The 5,859-nt window shown below is 36.9% G+C and overlaps 1 long non-coding RNA gene across 1 annotated transcript; it reads right to left on the minus strand.

Annotated features, from left to right (window-relative positions):
* Nucleotides 1–454: 454 nt before the first annotated feature.
* Nucleotides 455–5,543, minus strand: LOC128788690 (uncharacterized). The gene is made up of 3 exons (XR_008431167.1): nt 5,011–5,543; nt 3,664–3,759; nt 455–891 (listed from the first exon to the last, which is right to left on the minus strand). It is a non-coding gene; the product is annotated as an uncharacterized LOC128788690 (long non-coding RNA).
* Between the last annotated feature and the right edge of the window lie 316 nt (nt 5,544–5,859).

Below are 5,859 nucleotides of genomic sequence, written 5' to 3' on the forward strand. Positions count from 1 at the left end.
TACACCTTAACAGAGGTATAATGAGTTATATTATTTTTCAGTCCTTTATGTTCATAACTGTCAACTGCAGGGAGCTTGAGACTTCATTTCTGCTCCTGAAACTGTGTGGAGGAGTAATTACCAACACAATGTTCCATTAGAAAACAGCTATGAGATTGTCCATGAAATAAGCAGTAAATAGAAGGGACAACATGCTGTTTTCCTGAAACTGAGTGAATGGCAGAAGTTTTCTTGCAGTTTCACCACTTCAATACACATACCAGTTATCATACTAGTCTTGTCAGGAATGAAACTGTGCATCAGAGAGCAGGTTATTTTCATTCATGTACCCAAGCAAGCCATTTGTCTTATTTTTCACTTTCTGTGTATTCTGAGTGTTTAAATAAAATCTTTCTACATGCTAGGTTTATACATTTTCTTTTTATTGATAATGCAGCTTTTTTCAGTACAATACAGGAGATGAAGAGAAGCTTCATACACATATCAGTGGTACTACATAACCTGATTGCTTGTGATTGCAGAGAAACTGGACCTAATGACTCTGACAGCTCCTGGCAGCATTATGTGCTGTGTTCTTGCCCACCTCAATGATATATGTGGTTTTAATGCCAAAAACTTGGTATTTTTTCCTTAATTCATAGGCAACATATAGGAGAGAATTTTTTGCTATATAAGGTATGTATGGGGCCTGGCTGAGGTACAGTTCAGTTCTCCCACAGCAGCCCTCATAGTGTTGTGTTTTGTACTTGTAGCTGGAAATGTTCTGTTTTCCACATCTCCACACACACACCAGTAGGCTGGTGATGGGCAAAATCTTGGCTGAGGACATAGCAAAGACAGATGATCCAAACTGACTGAAGGGTTATTCCATACCATATGATGCTTGCTCACCTGTAAAAATCCAGAGAAAGGAGGAGGAAAGGAAGCATTTTTTATTACCATGTTTATCTGCCAGTCCCTGGCAGATAATCTAAAGTCCCATACATGCATTTAAATAATTATATAAGCCAAATAGATCAATTTAAAATATATGTAAATAAATGCACATTGCGGATAAACTTTATGTGACCACTTTTCCTGCGTGCTGTATGCGCTGATTTTATGTAGCAGTTATTCAGCACATGAATATGTTATGTCTTTATCTAGTGATTTGAAAAATAGTGAAATAATGTATTATTTTAATTATTTATTAGTAATAATGGTTATGAAAAGAACTATAATCTAAATATGTATGCTCTTTATTAATACATAGCACATGCAAGAGATTTTTCTCCCGTATTTAATGGACTCTTGTCCCATTCAAGATAATAGGTCTAGGTTTTGGTGGAGTTCCTTTACATAACCTCAGTCATGTAACTGGGCATCTAGTCTAAATAATCAAAAAAGCTCCATCTTCTGTAACTGGAGGAAAGAGGAAGAAAATAGATCATAATTTATTTATCAGTTTTTATAAGCTTTAAGATATATAACAAATAAAAATTCACAAATACTATGCTTTATATACCCTATATCTTATATACAATGTGTATTGGTAGTTGTGTAGACATGCAACTTCTGGATATGCAGCTATAAAGACAGGAAGAGAAAGTGTGTCCTCTGGAAGACCCTCATGCTAACTCCATCTCTGCAGAGAAGATGGTTTGCCTCCTCAGGAGGACCATTTCCTGGCCATTGTCTCATTGACTATACAGAAAGCCTATACAAGGCTAAATGTTAGGCTAGAATGCCCAGCTTCCACAACACAAGCCTCATCATCAGATCTGCTTATTCACAGGAAACATCTGTCTTCTAGGAGTCCTGCCTTGAAAGAGCTGAACTTCACACTTCCAATACAAATGACAATTTGCTCTGCCTTTAACCTGGTGCCAGTGTAGAAGCACAACTGGCTGTGCCAATGTGAAGCACATAATGTACAATGGATCTACAGAACTGTTCTGTCTTTTTATGACGAATTTTTAGCTTGCAGCCTAATGGGAACTGGCCAGATAAATGCTTCACAGCATTCAATGCATACCATTCATGTATACTATCTGCCACTGCCATTTTTCCTCAATATCTTCTCATTTGCTACAATTAGATTTATATTTCCTCTCACTGTAATTGTACATGTACAAATATAGAAATTTGAGCTCTGCACTCTGAACTAGCACAGTTAAACCATGTGATACTTTTTGGATAGAAATCACTATGTTGCATCTTCATCTAGTGTGATTCAGTATAACTCCGCAAAATTAAAGACAGCTAAAATGATTGAGACATTCTGAAAACCTGGCCAGCAGCTGATCTCTTCAGACTTTGCTCTGAGAACAAGAAATATTAAATACTGATATTCTTTTGGCCATAAAGAATCTCAGCAATATTTAAATTGAAATATATTTCTTTTTAAATGTAAAATTATTGAGTCAGGATATATTAAAAATTCAGATACTAATATAATTCTCACAGAGAAAAAAACGTTAGAACCAAATTACACATTCTGTTTTAACTTTTGTGTTTATACAACTTTTACATTTCACAAACAATTAGAAGCATTTTCTAAAAGTATTAAGTGTAGGTATCTCAGTACAGACTTACATGTGTTGTTGTCAACTGCTAATAGCTGTATGTTTGAAATATATTTTTTAATTATTTTTAATTATTTGCCATTTCTCTTCTCCTTAAAAAAATGCAGTGTTATTTATTACTTGTTCACAGTAACACAGTGATCTTAAAATCCTTAAAAAAGCAAAATATGTAGAATATCACTTGTTTCACAGATCAGAAAAGAAGCATAGCAATATTTAATTTCTTCCTACGTAAAACAAATGTGAATGAATCAGTCTGACCTGGGAATGTATGGGCTGGTTTTGTTGCACAGCTGAATCTAACTCAAGATGTGATTGAGTAAAAATATTAGGCAAATACTAGAAAACTTATCATCTATGTATTAGATAAACATGCAATTAATAAAGGATTCATGTGAACAAAATAGGAAAAAAAAAAGATTGTGAATGGCTCGTATGAATGTGAAATTAAAACAAAACAAAACAGAATTAAACAAACAATTACAAAGAAACCCAAAGTCTGACTTAATTACTATCAGAAAGTGCTGATGCCAGCAGGCCTACAAGTTGGTGACATCAGGTGCTCAGTCTGTCTGTCCAGAATGCCAGCATCCCACCACCCCTGTCTTCTTCACTACAGAAGTGAGTTCATCCCATATGATACGGTCAGAACAACAGGGCAGTTTTCCCCCATTTAGGCTTTAGTAATCAGCAGATTCAGGGCAGTCCAGCAGATTGTCCAAAGAGCACTAGCCACGTTTCTGATAGGACCCTGCTTTCCATCCTTCCTTTCTTCTCGCCATTGGTTCCTGGGTTTACATCTGTTCCAAACTTTGGTATTTCTATTCCCACTAATAATGTTTTCCAAAATGACATCACTGATACTATTATCTAGACTGAGTGGGATTTGCAAAACTTAGCTTTTAAAAAAAAAATGTAGCATTTCCTTCCAATTGTCCATGAAGTACAGTGTCATATAATCTCCTTTAAATCACCCCCATAGTTTTTCATATTCTTTTCTGTTATCTTAATCTAAGGCCTTGTCCTAGTCATTGTCCTGCACATTTTTTCTTACAACTATGATAATTGCTAGGAGAACAGAAAATAGTTTTCGTTATACCTTGAGGATGCTTAAAATCAACTCTGGCACTGCAACTCTGGCACTGCTACATTTCAACTAGTCACGCACGATGTCTCTTCCATACATAATGTTATCCTGGAAGAAACAAACATAACAGTGGATAACAGTCATCAATCCTAGATGGGGAAGAGAAGTCATTTAAATAATGCTCAGATAGAGTCTGATATTTTAAGTCACACCCAGAGCTGAAGAGACATTGATTCTTCAGATAAAGCCTTGCCTTTCCTAAGACTACCTTAAATGAGAAAAGTAGAAAAATATGATCCAAAAATTGTAAACTTTTAATTCCTGGAGTGTATGGATGAGGCAAGCCTGTTTTTCTAAATGTCTCCTATTTTTATTACTAGCACACCCATTACCTGAAGTAAATTTTAGTCAGATTGCACATGCACACACAGTGACTTTAATTTCTGTAGTAGCTGAGTGGCGCTTTTCAGCCTAATTTCACAAATAGAAAAATACTGCAAATTTCAAGCTCAATAGAAAAGAGATAATAAAAATGTAAACACACATTATATTAAAAAGGTTATTTCTTATTTCTTTGAATGGATTAATAGATATAGGCTCAAGGAGACAGTGATACCATGAGAAAGATTAATTTCTGTAACTTCCAATAACTCCTGAGAAATTAATATTCCTAAATATAGAAATATGAACATCAAAGGAGAATCTTTCATTCTTTCAAATGTGAGAATATAGAAAAAGAAGTAAAAATAGACATTTGAGCGTCAGCAGAAAAAAATGAAAAATCAAATTGTTACAGTGGAAGTACCCACCTCCATGCTTGATATTTAAGTGCTTTCAGATAGGTGCAGTGCAATATTCTATTTGTAATAAGGATGTAAATTAGATTAATTGAGAGATTTACATTATAATAGTTATAAAGCTAGTGCAACAAGAATCTACTAGCTGAGCTGTGTTTGAAACATTGTTAGAGCAGCTACTTTTAGCTTTAATACAGGAATGACCGATACCAGACCGAACAAATATTGTCAGAATAATCCAGTCACCAACAAACTTCAAACTCTATTCTAGCAAGAACTCCAGTATTAAGTTTACTATACATATCGTGAAAAGAGTAATTATACATTTGTGAACATGTGACATTTTGGCTGACAACCAAGAAAAGGCAGTAACTGATCTCCACTGGGCACTTACTACAGACAATGCATAGACATATACAGCAGAAAAAAAAATATGTTCCAAAGCATTATAGTAAATTATTATCTTCTAAATAATTATAAGATCACTTATTTTGGTCACCCAGCATCTGTTCCTGTTGCTACAACCCGGAGTCAGGACCCTCAAGCTGTGCAGTTTGCGTACCTCTCTCAGGAACAGAAAATGTGATCTACCCCTATGTCGCTCTCAGGCTACGGCCACAGAGACGCGATGGCGCCGGCTAGCAGATCTCTTTTGGTGGCCAGGCAGAGCCACGAGAGTGGCCACTCCAGAGTCTGATGAAAGCAGCTGGTAGCAGCGTGGGCAGCTGCGTGGGTAAAGCTGCCTGACTGAGAGAGGAGAATCCCGAAACAAAGAAACAAGAGAGAGGACACTTGTGTGACAAGCCAAGGAAACTTTACCCCTGATGGGGGGTCACGGACAAGCGGGGACTACAGAACACTCTGTAACAACTTATAAAGGGTGTAGGCGTGTAAAGGAGTGGTTTGGGAACAACCAATGGGGAAAAACTTGGAGAGGAGTGGAAGGCTCACAGCAAGTAATGGGGAATAAACAAGGGAGGGACAAGGTCTCAGGGACAAATCATCTGTGTGGTATAGGATAACTGACAGGGAACATTCTTGAAAAAACTGGGTGGGGGGGATAAAGATTGACAAGGGAGGTGGGTTGTACAACTTGGATTGACATAGCTATATATGGACAACTGGGGAGGAGCAGGGAGATTGGCAGGTGGAGGAAGAGGCAAGTGGCGGGAGAAACCAACTGTGAGGGACAGAAATAGGGGTACATGGAACGAACCAACTGAACTGACTAACATTAAATAACTAACTAAGCAATAACTAACTAAAACTACATACAACATGAAAACACTGACTACCATGCCCTGCAATCTTATCCTAACAGCTGCATCACTAGAAAACCTTCATCTCTGAAAGGATCTTTCACTTCCTTCCCCATGCCACACTTCTTCCCTTCTCCTTTCCTTCTCACTGC

This window comes from Vidua chalybeata, chromosome 5 (genome assembly GCF_026979565.1).
Source record: "Vidua chalybeata isolate OUT-0048 chromosome 5, bVidCha1 merged haplotype, whole genome shotgun sequence".
In the NCBI taxonomy this organism is placed as follows: Eukaryota; Metazoa; Chordata; class Aves; order Passeriformes; family Viduidae; genus Vidua; species Vidua chalybeata.